General features: G+C 38.1%; 1 protein-coding gene across 13 annotated transcripts in view; it reads left to right on the forward strand.

Annotated features, from left to right (window-relative positions):
• Ptprm (protein tyrosine phosphatase receptor type M) overlaps positions 1-21,718 on the forward strand; it is a 747,535-nt gene that overhangs the window by 542,748 nt on the left and 183,069 nt on the right. The window lies entirely within an intron of this gene.

A 21,718-nucleotide genomic window follows, 5' to 3' on the forward strand; every position in this document is an offset into this window, starting at 1 on the left:
TTTTTGACTCTTACTCCATGTTTAAACCTCTGACTTAGAAATATATATCTCTTTCATTTATACTCTGCCAGGGTTAGTAATATTTACACACTGTCCTTAGTGTTGCAAGATGTCAGTCTACAGTGGGACACCTGATTTGTTGTTTTCTGAAGTGCATCAGTTTATCTTTGGTTTAGCCTGAAATTGCAGCAGAAAGATACTTCCTCCTGGGATCTGAATGTAAAATAGCTGAAGCAGATTGAACCTGGCAGTGACTAATGAATCTCGTGCAGAAGTCGCAAGTCAGTGAGATTTTGTCTATCAAAAGGAAGAACAGAGGAATCGGAGCCTCTTTGAGATCCAGTTATTTCCTCTTCTTCCTCCCTGCTCCCAGGTGCATTGCGGGAGGGGATTTAAGCATAACAATTCCACCTACATTCTTTCTGAAGACATCAAATTCGGAGTATACAAATTTGTTACATTACTAATAATTCCCAGCCAGCTTCCTTGTTTAATGAGCCATTTTAGCCGCCTGAAGGTATTCTTCATAACAATAATTTTAATCAGCCACATAAAATTTATGAAGCTGGGTGAAAATTAGCATGAATTAGAATAGTGGTAATGTTTCTTTGATAACTCCTTCCACAGGCTGGCCACATTCTTCCACCTTCAGCATCCTGGGAGGGGCTCCCTGTCACTAACAAATGTCATAATGACCACCTTGTGCATCACGGAGCACAGATGTACTGTGTGTCTTTGTGTTACCTCGTTTTGTTTGTGGTCAGTATTCGGTATTTCCATATATCACTTCCACATCTACAGCTTTACTTCAGAGAATGCCACAATAATTTCTTTGTTTCTCTCTTGAAATATTTTGTTTTGCACCTATTTTTAGTTAGGTTACTTTAAAATGGCTTCTGGATCCATAGCATCACAAGGCATAGCCACAGTTCTCAGGAGCATGAGAAATATGTTTTGAAAGACACGGGTATGCTGTCTGTCTGTCTTCAGTTCAACTCTCATGGCCCATGCCCACATGGACAGCAGCAAGATTTGTGTTTTCCAGCTCATTAAGTTGACAGCAGAAATTAGTTTGCGGTATTAAAAACTAAAAAGTTAAATTACAGCTACACGTGTCCTTTATGCAATGGGGCGTGTGGAAGATGTTTGATTTTAATGTTTGCTATAATGGAGAATTTAAATTACAATGTTTGTCAAATCTCTAATCTCTGTTACAGAGTGGAATATTAATTATGCTTTTAACTATGAGAGGTAAATAAAATGAGCATCCACTGCATGCCCAGGGGTAAATTGCAGATTACTGACAATGTGACATAATGTTCCAAATGTCAGTTTTGTCAAACAAATTTAGAGGAACCGTTAAACTATTAGCTTCCTGTTGTTGGGCCTTTCTTACAGCAAGAGGCTGTTTGGAGCAGCAGGGACACTGCTTTCTGGAAGAAAGAGGGAATTAAATTGAATAAGCAAGATGGATGAGGAGATAGCGCTGCAGACACACTCAATTAGTTTATAACTGTCTATTAACTTCTGTAGGTGGTTTTGAATCAGCAGCAGATTAATTCATGCACTTTTGTGAGGGTTTGGGGGAGTCTTGCAAAAGGGGCAGTTGGTGCTCTATGGAGTAAAAAAATGCTCTGATTCTCATTTTTCTTTGTCTTCCCCTTTGCTAGTTTTGTATGTGAAGCATTGATGATGGCTTTCAGGGCTTCCTTGTGTGGTTTGTGGGAAAAGAATGGAGGAGTGGTCCAAGCCCTGGTATTCCCTTGGGGTTTCTTGCATGGGACAGTGCCTGTGCTTTCCAAAGAATAAGTTCAATTATGTTTGCTGTGGCTGTGTTTCCGGACCCACACTTGGAAAAAGAGGAGTGACTCTTGGTTCTTAGAACTGGAGAAGATTGAAAACTCCTCCTAAGTGATCATACCTGGATTCCCTGGGATGGCTGGAGTCTGAGGGGCACTCAGGGAGTTCTCACCTCAAAGGACACAGCATGAAGCTTTGCACTTAGAAGTGGACCCTGCTTCCATGAAGGCCTTGTTTCTAATCCCAGTATTTATGCAAATTCTAATCTTACAATTGCCTGAGGAAATGTGGAGATCATTAGATTGTCATGAAGAACAGCCACATCCAATGTGAAATCAATAAAGAAATATAGTAAGAATTAAAGGAGAAAGAAGAACAAAAATAGAGAATGAAATAAGACCAGGAAAATGCAGAAAATGTGAGTGATGGTTTCAGATCCTTAGTGTTTATGTTCTTCATATTGCACCCCAGCTTGCTTTTGGGGGGAACGCAGACATTATATGATCTATTACATGATCTATTTATCAGAATTCTTTTATGTAGCTTGGAGCAGTCATAAGACACTCCTAGTTTTCAACACACACATGCACACTCCTCACAAAGAGGCACATTATCTTTTCCTATTTGGAAAAGGCTAAGATGTGCCTGTTGACAGGTTTCAAACATTCCTTGTGTGAATCTTTCCTGTGTAGAAACAGTTGTCAAGAGAGAATCAAGGAAAATACATAGCTGGGTCCACTCAATGAATATTATTATTTTTTTAGTTAGGAAAGCTATAGTTTCTCCTTTAACGGAAAGAACCAAGACTTAGTCTTACTCCTACATATTTGTTTTGACACCTGTGACTATAATTGCCAGTTCACTTTGTAATTAGGGTGTTTTCTTTGATCATCCCTTGAATTACCTATCCCAAGATCCTTGATATGTTTAATGTATAATGTTTCTTTGGACTAAATGAAAGCATTTATGTGCTGACAGATGTTATTAAACACCACGTCTCTTTTATAGTCATTAAAGAGAACCATCGGAGTGGGGACAGTTTATGTACCAACATACCAGCAACCTCTATGAGGTTGGATTCAAGTGAACAAAGTGAGACAAGCAAGTGAAATAAAAGTCAAGTGATTGCCTTTGAAAAATAAGGCATTTGGCATATGTTAGACTTGAACTCTTTTTCTTCTGGATTTTTTCTTGTTTTGGTTTGGGGTTTTTGGTTTGTTTGTTTGTTTGTTTGTTTTCTTCCCTGTGAACTACTGCAGACTTGAACAGGCATTTATTTTGCAAACTGCAGTTGAAAGACTTTGTTAAGGAAGAATAGGCTAGGAATGGATGTAAAGAAAAGCATTACCCAAATTATAATCCAGAATTTATTCACTCATTTTCCTCTGGTGCCTACTACCTTTCAGAGCCTATATTATGACACACTTTGCTGTTGCTATGGTTTCTACTGTGGCTACTTTGGGGCTCCTGTCTGTCTCAGTTATTGTGAGCTTCTCAGAGGCAGGGTTCACTGGCGAATCTAACTAGATGAATACTCAAAAAGACTAAAAAACATCTTTTGATATCCAGATATCTAAGAAAATGCAACAGTGGTATTAGGCTGTTAGAGAAGGCTTCTATCTCATTTCTCCTATCTGTTGAGTCCTTATCCAATATCTGTGCTTCACGTGCATTCTCATTAATTGTCATATCATGAAGTAGTTGAAATGCTGTCCCCATTGTCCATATGAGGAAACCACAACTTAAGGAAGTTTCAGTGTCTTTCATACAGAAAGCCAGAAGGGGCAAGTATAGAAGAGAGGTTTCCTCTGGTGGTTGTTATTTACTCATTGAAATAAGTTTTCATCTACAGAAGGGCTCATAGAAGAAGGAAGAGATAAGAGATAAGAAAGTGAAAAGTTAGTTTTTCTAAATGTAATACCTGCCATATTATTCTCCTCAGTGTGAGTTTTCTTATCTAAGAATTACCAAGTTCTCAGCTTTGCCTCGAAGGCCTCCCCAGGAGTAGCGCCAAGCAGCTCACATCATACCTTATTTGTTTCTTTAAAACTTGGTTTACTAATTATGAATAAATTCTGGACTATATAGTCATATGATAGTAATTTTAAGAGATGAGCTGAGTGCTGTGGCTCAGGCCTGCAGTCTTAGCTACTCAGGAGGCAAAGATCAAGAGGATTGAGGTTCTAAGCCAGCCTGGGCAAATAGTTTTCAAGATCCTCTCTCAAAAACAAACAAACAAACAAACAAAAAATCACAGAAAAGGGCTGGTAGAGTAGCTGAAGGTGTAGGCTGAGTTCAAACCCACTACTGCAAAAAAGGAAAGAGATGAGTCTTGTATCTTGTCAAAAAGACGTGCTAAGGAGCATTCAAGTGAGTGACCTGGAGTTGGATAGCTTAACAAAAGGTTTTCAGCTCTGTTAATCTTAACATGAATCAGTCTCAAAGAGAACAGATGTTTTTCAAAGAACTATTTTTGTTGTTCCATGCATCATGAGCAGAATGACATCCTGAGCATTTTCCTTGTGCTGGGCAGACAGACCCTGTCACAGTACAACACCCCCTTTGCCTAGCCACCAATACGTCCCTAAATTCCTTATATAAAACAGAAATTTGCATCTGTTTGAAGATAGTCATCTTTGCCATCCTGTTCCTGTAGGAAAACAATACTTCACACAATCCACTGCTTGTGATAGGTCTGCTGTCATGGTACTTCACATGGAGGGCAGGTGTTTTAGAAATTAACCAGAGCCATAATTCTCCTGTTGGTAAATATAGCATAAGCCAGGAAAGCTTTCAAATCCACCACCTAAAATTTATTCTCTTGTCACTCTGATGTGACGGAAGCTTGCTACCTGAATTCCTTGGGTTGGGGACAGGGATAGCAGAGTCTTTCTCTTTACTCCACATATCTGAAGAAAGTGCCTTGCCTGCTAGGTGCACATCCTCTGAGAGTTGTTAGCACTGCCTCCCAGACAGCTCCTAGATAAGCAGATGGCTTCTTTAATAATGAAACCTTATTTTTCTAAAATGCTAATGAGTTAAAGAAAGATAATTTGAAAGTCTGCTGTACATGGCAGGAAATATCTTTTGTGTCTGTATCCTTTGCTCCTGAGAATCATGTCGTTATCACCCAAGTAGCCTCAGTTTTCTCTCTTCTTAAATCCTGCCACTTTAATCACAAGTAAAGAGGAAAGAGTGTGAGGAAAAGGAGAACACTCATTCAGGATGTAGCACTCAATAAAAGTACGTTATTTTCTATTTTTAAAAAAGTGACCTTACATTTTCTTTTTGAGCTACGCATTTGGAACAGTTTCCTCAGTGGCTGCACATAGCATGTGCATCTCAACTCATTTCTCTGTGAATTTCCACAAAAACTCAAAAAAGTCAGATTGCTCATTTCAGAGTTGGTCTCATTATGAACTTCTCAAGCCAGAGGTCTTGGACAGAATATGCTTTCCCCAACACCTGATATGTTTTGTGACCCAGAATAAGCCCCCAACCTTATATGTATGATTTCCTTGTCGTATTGTGGAATAATATGGTCCATTTCTAATCTATATGTTTATTGAAAAAACCATTCAACCTGTAGAATTCACCACATTCCGAACTTGGCCAGTGTAGTCATGATAGTGTCATTAACATATCCCTTTGTTATCTGTGTTTCCCCTGAACCAGGGCTGGGACTAGAGGCTCAATCAGATTCTGATGTCTTGTTTTGGTTGTGGTAGGATCATTCAGAGGAACTTTTTATACTTCTTATTACCTTGTGTCAGGAAGCACATGATGCTGAGATTGATCAATGAGTTGTGGTTTTGCCAATCTCACCATCCATTATGAAGTTCCAGATCAACTTTATAATCATTAGATCTATTATTTATAAACATTAGATCTATAATCACCTAGAGCTATTATTTTTTAGGGGAATCATAATGGTGACATCTTACATCTGCCATCTCTTCTGTTTTTATTAAGTGCCATTCTCTATTCAACTGTTTGTTTGCCCTGAAGTGCAGTTCATTTAGGAGACTCAAGATAAATGTTTGAGGTTCATTTCTCTTATTTGCCAGTTCCATGATGAATTGGCATCATAGGACTTTATAAAATTTCCAATAGTGTCATTATGAACTCAGGAATCATATGCAATATGTTTGATTATTTTATAGCAGTTAGTTAGGGTTTAGACGTTCAGAGAATCTCTTCTTTGACCATCAGGAGTCCTTTCAAGTTGTCCCTTGAGTTCTTTGACATGACTTGAATTTCTGAGAGTTTCTGGGACAACACAGTGTCTTCAGTTCATCTGCCCATAATTGTAATCATTCATTTCTTCCAGAAACTCTGATTTCTTATGGTGGGAAATGGTATTTGGAACACAATCTGACTATAAGAGATGGTTGTTGAACAGATCAGCCATTGTTTCTAGACCTGTGTCATCCATTTTTACCATCTTTACTCTGCTGTCTCCTTATCTACCTAATGTATTGGATATGCCAGCATCTAACTTACCCCTTTGTCTGTACTCATATTTCAGAGTACTAGTGTCCTAAATATAAAGAATATGTAGACATCAATAAGAAAAGACAAAGAACCTAATAGAAAATGAATATATTAAATACAAATAGGCACCTATAGAACAGGAATGTATTCTGTAACACATGATGCAGATAGTCTGTAACATAAGAAATATTTGAAAAGTTGTTCAACCTCACACATAATCAGATATATGCAAATCAGCAATTTATAAGTCACCATATTTTTACCAATCACATCGGCAGACATTTTTATAAGTGAGAGCATGTGTTGGTGAATGTGTGGGAGACAAAATCTGCTAAGTTAGTACAACTTTGGTGATAATTTGGAGGCTTTTTTTAATTTTGGAAAAAACAATCCCTTCTCTTCCTCATCATTCTTTAGAAAGACTAAATTACTTGCTTTGCCTAGATTTTTGGGGTGAGGGTGGAGGGGAGCAGTACTTGGGTTTGAACTCAGGGCCTCATGCTTGCCAGGCAGGTGCTTAGCCATTTGAACCACTCTGCCAACTCTTTTTTATGTTGGGTAAAATAGAGTCATCTAAACTATTTTCTCAGGCTGGCTTCAAACCGCAATCCTCCTGAACTCTGCCTCCTGAGTAGCTAGGATTATAGGTGTGAGCCACCAGTGCCCAGCTCATGGTTTGTTTTTTATATTTTTATTTATTTATTTTATTATTGTGCTGGGTGGGGGTATATTGTGGCATTTACAAAAGTTATTGCAATGTCTTGAATGAATTCACCCCCTCTGCCATTTTCCTTTATTCCCTCCCCCCATTCCTGAAATAGTTTCAACAGTTATTTTTTCAACATTTTTCCTTTTACATACACGTATACACAGTATTTGTACTGTATTCACCTTCCCAAGCCCTTTCCTCTCTTCCTCCCCCTCCTTATGTTTTTATTGACAAGTATAAACCTTTCTGAGCTGGATGTGGTGCTGTATGGTTGTAATCCCAGCTACTTAGGAGGTAAATGCAGGAAGATCAAGAGTTCAAAGCCAGCTCAGGCAAAGGTAGCAGCAACGTTGCTACCTTTAACAAAATAAACAAAACAGAGAACAAAAGGACAGGGGCATAACTCAAATGTTAGAGCACTTTCCCAGCATGTGTGAGGCCCTGGGTTCAATCCCTAGTACAAAAAAAAAAGGAAAAAAAAAAGTCACATGATTATATGAGCCCACCAGCATAAGTCAGGTGAACTCCCTATTGTAAGCTTACCTCATTAGCAACCTCAATCCACTGCACCTTAGTTCCGTGTTGCCACATAACGTCTAGTAACAGGTTCCAAGAGTAGATTGGTATCCTCAAGAGGCCATTCAGCCCAGTAAATGAAAGCAGCCCTTCCTGGTTTAAAGTTCATGCTTGTCTTAGGAAGTTTGTTCCATGCCAGTTAGTAGTGGCTTTTTAGGAACAGGTTGGATTCACTCCTGTGTAAATTAACTAGCAGCTGTATTTTTAACTTGAAATATAATTTTTAAAGTTTTTCAACCTATGTGTTTGTGAGATTCTTGGATACTTCGTTCTGTACATCTAAGGGGTCTCCTGGATTTTATAATAATATCAGCACTTAAATTAGGATCCAGATAATATTATTTTATTGAGCCCCACGTTTTCCTATGTGTTGACAGCGGCCACCCTGTTTTTATTAGGCAGAGGTTTTCCAAGGATTTTTAGTGAGCTTAACAAACACCATCAAGGGGGAAGTAGAAGTACTATTCCAATGTGACATGCACTAAAATCCCTCTCTTTCTCACTGGTATTTATGGTCTGATAGAGGATCAACAGTATACCAATTTAGTTTTGCTGCAGAGTGACATTTTTGAAACTATTAAATTTCAGGATAATGTGCACACATGGAATTAAGTCACATAAGCTGACTGTGAGTGGGGACCTGCTATCAGTAATGTCACTTTATTAACATTTTTGCTTTACTGTGGATTGTACTCGTTTCATACTTCTTGTGCCATTGTGAGTTCCAGTCCCTCTGGATTCAATTGCCCTGATGTGAGAAATAAAACTAAACAAAATATTTTTAATGACGACAGATATTGCATCTGTTATTTTTATAACTGACTCTTTTTAGTGTTTAAAAATCTTCAGCTGGTTTAGGAAATTACATTCGGGTGCTCCTGTGAGCTGCAAGTTGCTCCCAGATGGAAGATGTGTTTATCAGGAGGGGTCTCTGTGCAAGTGGGTCTTGCAGGGCAGGCTGCATGTGTTTATCGGGCTTGCTGCAGCATGTTTGAGAAGCTCCAGTCAAACTGTTACAGAATGGGAGCTCCCACCCTCCAGGCACGCAGCTGGATTCAGATTGAGAGGGGAATGAGGGGCCCATAAGGAATCTTTCGTTGGTTGGAAGGACAACTGAGGGAAATAAGGAAGGTGCCCAACCTATAGGTAGTCGGGGACCAATGGTGAAGTGCATTTCGAGATTGATCCAAATGCTTTTCCTCCAAGGTTGTTACATAAATGATGATAAATTCATGTTACAAAACTTTGTAATTTTTTAAATTCCTCTTCATCACTGTGTTAGTCCATTTTTTTCTGCCTGTGCCCATTAGCTGTCCTCTCTTCATCCCTCTTTCCTTTCCATTCTCCCCAGCCTCTGGAAACCACTGCTCTACTCTCTACTTCTGAGATCACCTTTCATAGCTTCCACATATAAGTGAGAGCATGAGGCATTTGTTTTTCTGCCTTACATCACTTAATATAATGTCCTGCAGTTCCATCCATATTGCTGAAAATGATGGGATGTCATTCCTCTCATTTTTAACTTATCAGGAAAAATTTTAACTTACCATGTTTTCACATTACCTGGTCAAGATATAAATTCTAAAACAGAGGCCCCACAAAGATTAAATAAGAAGCCTGACTTGTCTAAAAAGTAAACTATTCTTTGGGATAAACACATGCCTTTAACTAGTCAGTAAAAAACAAAAAGCAGCTGGGTGGATAGTGAGTATTCTCCATGGTTCTGTGTCCAAAGGAACACATTTGGTGGACTTCATAAGTGATCATACCCTTAATTATAGAAGAAGAGCACTTCTACCCTGGTCAACAACTGGAAACTCCCAGCTGTCGAGGTGAACTAGCCTTTCTTTATTCACTGTGTCCAGAGGTAAGCAACCAATGCAGGATGACCAGTGATGCTCAGCACCTGGAGATGATCCTGTCTCTACATGCAAGTACAACACCAGATGTCTAACACATCCTTCTCTAGCCTTGGGGCCCCAACAACTTACCATGAGTGTGCCTCATTTCCTTCTCTCTACTATAGGAACAGTAACAGCAGTGTCCTCACTGAGCTGTTGTGAGAATTAGTTAGTGGGCAAATTATCTGGTTGAACTCATCCAATATTATCTGAACTCCTCATAATTATTTCCTTATTGTATTTCTATCAGCTGTTGTAGTGCTAGTTCAAGTTGAAATAATTAATTATCAGAGCACTGTATTTTGTCTTTAAATTTTAACTTTTAAAAATGTCATTTGATGATTTGCACAGATATATCTATAGCAACACCTCTTACTCATTTAGGCTTACTGCATTGGGCCTTGGCAATTCAGCATATGTATTGTTGGACTCAACCAATAATAATTTCATCCCTACTGTGAGAAAATCAGATACTTCTTGGTTCCACCTTCTACCCCAGACTTCAATTAAGTCAGAGCACATGCTTAATTACAAAAGCCAACACCAGAAAGTCTGTCTGTGTGTGATTTACATTTGTGTAAGTTTTGCCAACCCTGTGTTACTAAGTGCAACATTATTCTAACATGAAGACACCGTTTCTATGGGCAGCAACTGAGCTTCAGGTCAGTGTTACCAAGTTGTTTTTAATCACAGTCTTCATGGCTACAATAGAGAGGGAAAGGTCAGTGAACCATGACCTACATCCTCAGTGGCAATGACAGAAACCATGAGAGCAGCCACAATGAAGTTGACCCAAGAATTCTTCCCCCTTGAATCTGCTGATACTGGTGCCAAATGGACCTCTCCATCCTGTTCCTCCCCTGTCAGCTGCAGAGGAGAAATGGGAGGAACCATCAGTCCTGCTTCCCTTCCACTGTGCTGTACTTTGTTCTCCTAGTTGGCAGCCATTTGTCCTCTGGCTCTTCCATGGACACATTGCTCACAAGTACATTCTTCACTACATTTTCTTTGTCAGTTGTGGTTCATATTTGTCATGTAGATAATCTTGTGTCAAGAAGTTGTGTTTCTCATTTTCTCTATCCTCATTCCACGTTTTTATTTTCACCCAATGAAAGAAATAAAACATAGATTATAGTATAATCATGAAGTATAATGACCCTTTCTTTTGAATTCATTGCACAGTTCTCTCTGATTTGGGGCCTGTGGTGAGAGAGCATATCATGGTAGAGAGCATGTAATAGATCAAAGCCATTCACCTTATGGCATCCAGGAAGCAAAGGAAGGAAGAGACCGATGTCTCACAGTCTTTTAGGGGGCACACCACAATGACCTCTCACTAGACGCCCCCCCTCTTAAAAGATTTATACCCCTTCCAGTAGTGCCAAGTTGGAGGCTAAGCCTTTGGGAGACATTCAAGCTCTGAGCTGTAGCAAATAGAAAACAGAGATCCCAAATACCATCCCTGAATCCTACACAGCCTCTTCTACTATCAATATAATTCATAAACTTACCGTGACACATCATTATCACCCAATGTCCATAGTTCACATTAGGGTTCACTCTTTTTGTACATTTCATTTTGACAGCTCTGTAATGATGTGTATCCTCCATTATAGTATCCTAGAGACTAGCTTCACTGCCCTAAAACCCACTGTGTTCTGCTCATTCGTCCCTTCCCCATTACCCTGATGACCACTGACCTCTTTACCTTTTTCCTATCTCCACAGTTTTGGCTCTTCCAGAATGTCATATAATTGGAATCACACAGTACATAGTAGCCTTTAAGGGCGCCTCTTTTGCTTAATCATGTGCATTTTCATTTCCTCCATGTCTTTTCATGGCTTACAGATCATTTCTTTTTCACACTGAATAATATTCCATTATCTGGCTGGACAACAGTTTATCCTTCACTTATTGAAGGGCATCCAAATTTTGTCAAATATAAATAAAGCTGCTATAAATATCCATGTACACATATTTGTATAAACATAAGTGCTCAATTCCTTTGAGTAAATTCTTTTGCTGGGTCATATGGTAAGAATATGTGTGTTTTGTAAGAAACTGCCAAATTCTTTTCCACAGTGCCTGTGTCATTTTGCGCTCGCATCACCAATAAATGAGAATTCCTAGTACTTCACATCTTCACCAGAATTCAGTATTGTCAGTGTTCTGGATCTGGGGTATTCTAATAGATATATAGTAGTATGTCACTATTTTTTGCTTTTCTGTTTTGTTTTTTTTTTTCATTCATACAGTGTCTTGCTTCATGTCCCAGACTGACCCTGGACTCACATTCCTCCTGACCTGAGTGCTGGGATTACAGGCATGCACCACCATACCAGCTGTATCTTGTTGTTTTAATTTTCATTTCCTGTTGATATATTTTGTGGAGCATCTTTTCATGTGCGTATTTTTCCATTTGTATATGTTCTTTGGTGATGTGTCTATTGGTGATGTGTCTATTGGTCTTTAGCCATTTTTTTCAAAATCCTGTTGTGTTCTTATTTGTTGAGTTTTAAGAGTTCTTTGCATATTATGGAAATATCCATAATCAGATGTGTCTTTTGCAGATAGTTTCTTCCAGTATTTGGCTTATCTTACCTTGATAGTGTCTTTCACAGGGCAGAAATTTTTAATTGTTTTGGTTGTTTTTTTAATTTAGTTTTTAATCGGGGCTGTACCGCCTGTGGAGCCCGCACCCTCCCCCCACAACCCCCCAACACCCGGCTCAAGTTTTTAGTTTTAATGAAGTCCATCTTACCAATTCTTCCTTTCCTGCATCACAGCGTTGATGTTCTATCTGAAAAGTCAGTGTCAAGTCCAAGATCGTCTAGAGTTCTGTGTTCTCCTCTACGAGTTTTGTTGTTGTATGTTTCATACTTTGTTCTGTTATCAAGATAATTTTGTAAAGGGTATAAAGTCTGTATCCAGATGTATTCATTTGCACATGGATTCTTTTGCATGAGGCTGGCTTCGTCCAGCTGCTACTTGTTGACCTGATTAGTTCTGTTCCTTTCTAGGTCTCTTACTGGGCTCTGTATTCTGTGACGGTGATCTGTTTGTCTGTTGTTTTCCTGACATCATAGTATCGTCATTACTATAGCTTTACAGTAAATTTGGAGGCCAGATAGTTAATCCTCCAACCATGCACTTCTCCTTCAATATTGTTTTAGCTATTCTGCATCTTTTTTCCTCTCCATATATACTTTCGAATTTGTTGATATCTACAAAGGAAATTTCTAGGATTTTTATTGTGATTATATTGAATCTATAGATCAAATTGGGAAGAACTGACATCTTTACAATATGGAGTCTTGCATTTACTTAGTTTTTTGCTTTCTTTCACAAAAGTCTTTTAGTTTTCTTCTTAATAGATTATGTATATTTTTTAGATTTATGCCATATCATTTCACTTTTGGGGTGCTAAGATAAATGATATTTTGGTTTTATTCTCTAATTCTAACTTCTCTTTGCCAGTATGTAGGAAAGATTGGCTTTTGTATATTAACCTCATGTCTTATAATTTTGCTACAATTGATTCTTAGTTCTAGAAGATTTTTTTTGTGGCTCAGATTTTCTATATAGATAATCATCTCATCAGTGCATGAAAACAATTTTATTGCTTTTTTTCTAAATCTGCTTTATTTCCTTTCTTACTGTCTCTTTTCTAGTCCATAGCTAAGACGTCCAGCAGAATATTGGAAGCAGTGGTGAGAGGCAGCATCCTTTCAGTTTCTCGTGTTGAGTGTAATGTTAGCTATAAGATTTTAGTAGCTGCTCTTTATCTAGTTGAGGAATTTCCCCTACATTCTTAGCTTGCTGAAAGTTTTCATGATGAATGGGTATTGTTTTTTGTCCAATGCTTTCTCTGTGTATTCATATGATCATGTGGTTTTTCTTCTGTAGTCTGGAGTTGTGATGGATTATATTCATTAAGTTTCAAATGTTGAACCAGCCTTGCATACCTGGAACAAATTCCATTTGGTCGTGATGTATAATTCTTTCTATAAATTGTTGGCTCGGTATGTTAATATTTTATTGAAGATGTTGAAGATGCAAACTTGTATGTTCGTGGCAGGTATTTGGTACAGTATTCTTGTATTGTCTGCTTTGGGTATTAGGGTAATGCTGTCCTCATAGAGTGAATTTTTATCTTAGAGTAGAGAATCAGTTCAATTTCTTCCTTAAATGTTTGACAGACTTCAGCAGTGAATCCATCTGAAGCTGGTGCTTTCTGTTTGGAAGACAGAAAGATTCTTTAATAGATCTGCCATATGATTTAACAATACCACTCCTAGGGATATACCTGAAGGAATGCGACTCAGGTTATTAGAAAGACTCCTGAACACCCATGTTTATTACAGCACTATTACAATAAGCCAAGCTATGGAAGCAGCCAAGATGCCCGACTACCAACAAATGGATTAAGAAAATGTGGTATTTGTATACAATGTAATTTTACTCAGCCACAAAGAAGAATGAAATTTTGTCATTCACAAGTAAATGGATGGAACTGGAGAACATCATCTTAAGTGAAATTAGCCAGGCTCAGAAGGCCAAAAATCGCATGTTCTCCCTCATACGAGGATTATAGACCTAAAACAAATGCAGTAATATTATTGGACTTGGATCACACTCTAAGGGGAGAATGCACAAGGGAAGAATAGGGTAAGGGAAGGAAACCTAAAACTTGAATGTGGCTGATGTGCTCACGGTAGAAGAGCGAATATAGTATTGTTATGCTGGCAATGGCCACTATGGGAAGGAGACCAAGAAGTAGTCAAGAGGTCTGGTAGAGATGAACCAATATAGGTTGCAATGCACATGTGCATGGAAGCAAGGCTAGGAATCGCTATCTCTGTATAGCTACCTTTACCTCAAACTTGCAAAAACATTATGTCAGGGGAAGGGGGAAGAGGTGGCCCAAACAATGTACACACATGTGAGTAAATGTAAAAATGGTAAAATAAAAAAAAAAAAAGGAAGATTCACTGTCTTTAATAGGTGTAGACTTAGTCACATTGTCTATTTCTTCTTGTGTGAGTTTTGGCAGTTTATGTCTTTCAAGGAATTGACCCATTTCATCTAAGTTATCAAGTTTGCAGGCATAAAATTGTTTGTAATATTCTTTAATATCCTTTTAATTTCCATGGGATCTGTAATTATTCCCCCTTTTTAAATTCTGATATTAATACTTTTTTCCTTAGCCTGACTAGATCCTTACTAATTTTACTGATCTTTTCAAAAAAACAAGTTTTGGGTGATTTTTTAAAATTGATTTCCTCTTTTCATTTCATTGATTTCAGAACTAATTTTTATTAATTGTTTTCTTCTGCTTCCTTTAAATTTAATTTGCTCTTATTTTTTGAGTTTCCTTTATTGGAAGTGTAGATTATTGATTTTAGATTTTTCTTTTTTCCCTAGTATTTGCATACAGTGCTATGCCTCTGTGCACTATTTTTGAGTGTACCACAGAATTTAATGTTGTATTGCTATGTTCGTTTAGTTAAATTTTACTTTAATTTTTCTTGAGAGTTCTTTGACCTGTGTGTCACTTTAAGTGTGTTGTTTTTCTTAAATTATTTTGGGATTTTCAGTTATCTTTCCGTTATTAAATTGTAGTTTAATTCCATTTTCATCTATAAACATGCATTGTGCAGTTTCTATGCTTTAAATTTTTAAATGTATATTTTGTGGCCCAAAATTTATTCTGTCCTTGTGAATGTTTCCTGTGAGCTTGAGAATCCTGTGTGTTCTGCTGTTGTTGCATGAAATATTCTGTAGCTGTCAGTTAAATCCAGTTGATTGATGGTGCTGTTGAGTTCAACTATGTCGTTACTGATTTTCTGCCTGCCGGATCTGTCTGTTCTTGGCAGAGGGATGTTTTGTCTCCAACTATTACAGTGGATTCATCTATTTCTCCTTGTAGTTCTATCACTTTTTGCTTTGTATATATTGATGCTCTGTTACAGGTGCATAAACATCATGGATTTTTAAGTCTTCTTGGAGAATGGACCCTTTTGTCTTTATGTAATACCTCTCTTCATCCATGATATTTTCTCTTCTCTAAAGTTTTCTGGCAAATTTTATATATACATACATATATATATATATATATACATTTGATATAGAACTTATTCTGACTTTTGCCTTTCTTTTGTACATAACTTTCTTATTTTTTGTTAACTCAGGGCTTCATGCTTGTGAGGCAAGTGCTCTACCACTTTAGCCACTCTGCTAGTTGACTTTCTTTTGATTATTGTTTTTATGGTACATCTTTCTTCGTCCCTTTACTTTTCACCTATATGGCAAGTCTCTTATAGATAATATGTAGTTGAATCTTGTTTTTTCATAGATTTTGACAATTTTTTAATTGATGTGCATAAAATGTTGACATTTGAAGTGATTATTGGTATATTTTATTAATACCCATCATATTTTTACCATTTTCTGTTTATTGCACTATTCTTTCTTTGTTCATATATTTGTCTCCCTTTTTTTTTTCCTTTTATGGTGTAGCTTTAATTGACCATTTTATATTATTCTATTTTCTCTCATTTATTAGCCTCATTGTTTTACTTTTTTCATTGGTTAACCCGGAGTTTGCAATATGCATTTACAACTAATGCAAATTCATCTTCAAATAGCATCATACGACTTCACAGGTAATGCATGTTCTTACGATAGCAAAGTATTGTTTTTTTCCTCCATTCTGTCCTTTGTATCATTGCGATTCTTTATTTCACTTATGCATAAGTTGCAGTCATTGAATACTGTTTTAAACAAACTTTTACCTGCTAGTTCAATTAAAAACTTAAAAATATTTTATTTTACCCTACTTATTCCTTGCCTGTGCTCTTCCTTTCTTTACATAACAAGTTTTTTTCTGCTACATTTCTGATCTCTCATTTTGCTTCTCTCTGAAGAATGTTTTTTTCACACTCAGGGTTTTTGTTTAATTTTCTGGTGGGCAGCTTATATATTTCTCTCCCCCTTTCCTTATGAAACCAGTGTGACAATTTTCCATAATAAACTACTTAAAGAGAAGAGTGGAATGAAATAGCAAAACCAAATGAACAAAAACATGACTTCTTTCGCAAACCAACATTTTCATCAGTTGTATTTAAAAAGAACACACAGTATTTGAGCAGTATATATTTACAGTGTCTCTTTAGGGCTGATCCCCTTTCACCAACATGCTGAATGGCAAAGACCCACTCAGTTTCACATTCTCTGGAGATCTTGAATAGAAAACTCCAAGGTCTTGAAATCCTAAGTTGCTATGGCTCCATTTCTGTCATTAGTTCAAAGTTTTTGGCAACCTTGCTTGTCCACCTACCAAATAGACACTGGGGTGATGATATTTTGGGGCAGGATCTTCAAGGCTGAGTGTAGTCCTTGATTGTGGCCCTCCTGTCCATGTTATAAAAGTGGTCCATGGCAGGTGTACTGTACTAGATGCTCTGTTGTGGAATATCTAGCTTGAAGATGAAGGTCAAGCAGCTATACTCAGGCAGATGGCTCCTACTGATGAAGAAGGTATAGCTATCAGTGTCACTGCTACCAAACTCTGAGGGCCATGGAACAAACCTGCTTCTTGATGTTATTGCTCACTCATCAGTCATTTTTAGACTCCAAAATAGCAAACGAAAATGAGTCATGTTCCTTCCCCCCCAGCAAATTTGTCCTCTGGAGGGCTGCTTCTCAAGAGCAGCCATGTGAGTAACCCTTGAGATCACTGGCATTGGCTTCCAAAGATGCCATCCTTCTGATTCCAGTTGTGGGCAGTGTGGTCCACCATGTAAGTGAGGATGTGGCCACACTTGGGAGCTCAGTCCATACCTGTGAGGTGTCCATTGTCCTCCATGAGTTTATGAACATCACCAGTGGCTCTCATCCTTCTTACAGATGTGTACTTTGCAATTATTGGGGCTGAGAGCAATCTGAGCATGATGCTATTCCAGGCATGACAGGTGGATTGGCTCTAGTAAAAACTGACTCTGGTGTTTGCAAATGGTAGAAAACTGGGGTCCAAAAGGGCTCAGAGTGGAGAATTTGTGAACTGTGGTCAGTTGCTGCAAACAGGCTCCATCCATCCAACACATGCAGGCTGAGGACCAAGTTATGGAAGAACTTCTTTTAATGTTTCTTACAAGGCAAGTTTACCAGCAACAAATTTCCTCAATTTCTCTTGTCTGTAAATCTTTGTTTCTCCTTCACTTTTAAAGGATAATTTCACAGAATGCAGCATTTCAGGCTTTTCTCTTCAACACTTTGAATATTTCACTCTTCTTGTTTGAGTGGATTCTGAGGAGTTCTAGCTTCTTTCAAGATATTTTTCATTTAGTTTTTTATTTTCTTCAGTTTGAACGTAATATGCTTAGGTGTAGATTTTTGGTACTTATCCACCTTGGTGTTCTCTGAACTTTGTGGATGTGTGCTTTGGTGTCTGACATTAGTTTTAGAAAATAGTCATTATTGCTTCAAATATTTCTTCTGTTCTTTCTGTCTTTATTCTCCTCCTGGCATTCCCACGACATATGTATGTCATACCTTTGTAATTGTCTTACAGTTTTTTTTCCTTATTTTGTTTTTGTTTCTCAATTATTTTGCTTTTATTTTCAGTTTTGGAAATTTTTCTTGTCATGTCTTCAAGTTCAGTGATTCTTTCCTCAGCACTGCCCTCTCTACTATAAGTCCATTGAGAGTACTCTTCATTCCATCGCAGTGTTTCTGCTCTCTAATGTTTCTTGTTTTTTTTCTTAGAATTTCCACCTCTCTGATTACATTGCCCATCTGTTCCTACCCGCTTTCTATTTTCCCATTAGCATGAGCACATTAATCATGCTCCTTTTAAATTTAAATCTCTTAATTCCAGCATCTCTGCCATATGGCATCTGGTCCCAATGTTTGCTCTGTCTCTTCAAACTGAATTTTTGGTTTTTAGTATGCTTTCTGGGTCTTTCTTGATAGCTGGACGTGATATACAGGGTAAAAAAGAACTACAGTGAGCACATTACCTTGAGTAATGTGGTAGTGTGTCAAGGGCAAGGGATACATTCTACAGCACTTAGGATCTGCTCTCAGGCTTTTAGTGAACCTGTACTCCTGGACTGTGAACTTCACATATGCTTCTCAGGCCTGTCTACCCCTACCCTTAGGTGGGGCAGATTAGCTAAAGTGGGATGGAGCTGGATATTAACCTTCCCCCACATAGTGTGGTGCTAATAAAATTCCAGCAGGAATTTTAGGCCCTGGTAGAACAGTTTTTTCTTGAGGGCAAGCCTTCAAAAATGGCTGCCTTTCTACTTCCTCCTGCCTAAAGCTTGAGAAGATCTGCCCTTGATCTTCACTGTGAAAACCTGGGAGGACTCCTGAAAGTAAAACTTGCAAAAGTGCAGAGGCCCCCTTAAGACCCCTGCTCCCATGTGCACCACCATTGTTTCACTCTAAGCCTTGTCCTCAGCTGCTTGTCCATTATAGCTTAGTACCCTGATGAGGTAGTTGTTCTTATAGAGATTTCTGAATGTGGATTTTTACTTCACTAAGCTGTGAGCCTTATGTTCTCCTTTGGTCTTTCTAATGTTAGGGGAGTGGCTTGCCCTGTGACTTCAGTTTTCTGATGGTTCCAAGAACAGTTGCTGATTTTTAGCCTGCCCAGCTTTAACTTGTTGTTAGGACAGAGTAATGAATATCTGCTCCCTTCCACTGCCCTGGAATCAGCATGTCCTTTCTCTAGTTTCTTATGAACTATTTATGGATGCTCAGAGGAACTTTTTTTTCTTTTTTCTTTTTTTAATTACTAAGGGCCTTTGAGATTCAGGCAACACAAATTTGGACATCAGAAGTTAAAATATTTCAGGCAAACTATTTGCTAAAAAATAGAATGGAAAATAAATTTACTTGTGTCTTTACATAAAATTATAAAGAAAATTCTTTCAATTTCAGGAATGTCCTTCCACAAAAAGATTTTATTTCATTACGTCCACAAAAGTTTTCTCTTAATTTTTAAAGTTTTCACTTAAAAAAAAAAAAAAACAGAACTGAAATACAAGGCTCAAGAGAGAGAGGAAGAAAAGGAAAGAAAGAAACTCCAGTTTATCACTAGTCATCACTGAGACTTGATTCTAAATCTAATGTGTCTCAGCTCTCTGTAAGTACAGACGAGAACATTAGAACTATATCTAAGAACAAATTAATTCCCAAACAGTAAATCAAAAGATCATAACTATGTAAGCTACGTTTGATAGATGAGTTGTCAGTCAACTCACTTTATTAATGCTTTGGTGTAATAATAGTTAATTCAATTGGCTAGGCACTAAACTCAGTCTGACTTTTTAAACACATAATATTTAGTTTTGAGGTGATAGAGCAGTCATACTGGACAGCAATTTGATGATAATGTAACTTGTAATGAAATACTTTACAAGAGAAATCACAGGGTACTAGAATTAGGACCTGTGAGGTCTCAGGAGAGTTCTGGTTCCCTCATTTGGACAAGTTATCTAAAACTCAGTCTCCTCATCTGTAAAACAGGAAGTAAGAATAACTCTTACACAGTTGCTAGGATTCAGCGCGATCACGTGGGCAGAGTACCAACCTGCAGTAGTTGTTTGAGATGTGTTGATTTCTACTCCTTTCCATTCCAGTACCGTTTAGCTTCTTAGTGCTGTTATTCATGGATAGCAGCAGTACCCAGCAGTGTGCTTTATTTGAGACCTACAGTGGTTTTTTTCAATTGGAATTATTTAACAATATTTGAAAATTGAGCTGAAACTTGCAGGAGTAGGGTCTGCGTGGGGCCTCCACTTGTCAACTGAGTCACTGTTCCCATTGTTTTCACCACTCTCCACCACTCTTTCTTGTCTTGACACTGCCTTCCCTCATTTTACCAAGATGGCACCCCAAGATGTTTATGTTTGGGACATCTTCGGGGAGTGTAACATGGTTATAGGGTGGAATTAATACAGGAAAGATTGAGGACAGTTCACAGACGTAAAATGTGAGTTTAAATGATAGTTGCTTTGGGCAGATGGGTCTCTGAGTCCACGTCCATTTAATTTGAATATGCACCTATGGGTCCTTAACAGGGCTCCTTTGTGCTTAAAGATGAACCATATAGTATGTAGTATTGCATCACTGAACTTAACTCAAGCATATAGAGGATGAGAAAGGAAAACTATCTTTTCCAATACAGGCCTAGCTTTTTTTGGGGGGGCATACATGCCCCCCATATGCCAACATCCCCCACCCTCACCCTGTCAACAACAGTGTAAGAAAGAGTTTAGCTATCATTTCCAAACCTTTAGAATTAGAGGAATTCAAGCAAGAAAAGACAGAAGGAAGTTGACTGATTCCATAGGCAGAACAACAACAACAACAAAATACACTGAAGCAAAAATCACTCCAAAGCACATCAAAGAAACTCGTAAAAAGTGTACATTCTGCCTGACTCATGGAGTTTATTATCTCATTCTTCCACTTCAGTGTTCCTGGGGAGACCTGGACTAACTGTTTTTCCAGGAGCTGGCAGATTCAGAAGTGGAGGGAAAATGTGTTCTTGGGAGCTCAACTGTGGAGACAGAATCTGCTGTGGCCCCTGCCCAGACACCTGCTGAGAACTCCCAGACCCACACTCTGGGTGCCCACACCAGCACAGCTGGCTGAAGGGAGGTGGCCTTAGGGAAGATGACCATGTCTGCATGTAGGGAGAGATGATGCCATTGCCCAGAGGGGTCACACTGGCTGACCTTTCACAATCTTTACAACTTTATCCTCGCTGAGACATTGTAGGTGATTTTCTTAATCTTTTTAAAAATGTATCTTTTTTTTCAATCAACTTTTAGCAATTAAAAGGGCAACTTAGCAATTAAAAGGGCAACTTAGTGATGAAACCCTTCTGTCTTCAAAGTATGAAATTAAAAGACGATCATAACTACGTGCAAGAAAGCATCTGGATTCTGTATCATTTGGAAATGATAATAACTATTATCCACATGGTCTCATGTTCAGCACCCTCCACTGCATTCGCGATCACATGATGCCAGTGCAAGTTTGATTATATGGTTTGTTTTAAATTCTGCTGTGTCCTAGGTCAGTCAGTGTCAAGATGATTTACTAGAAATAGCTGCCATTTTTCCTTTGTAAATGTTGCTAGGTGCATGGACAGAATTAGAATATTTTTGGATGAAGTATATTTGGTGTGATGGCACTGTGGTCTTCTTAAACCTAACTACCT

Source organism: Castor canadensis, chromosome 4, assembly GCF_047511655.1.
Source record: "Castor canadensis chromosome 4, mCasCan1.hap1v2, whole genome shotgun sequence".
In the NCBI taxonomy this organism is placed as follows: Eukaryota; Metazoa; Chordata; class Mammalia; order Rodentia; family Castoridae; genus Castor; species Castor canadensis.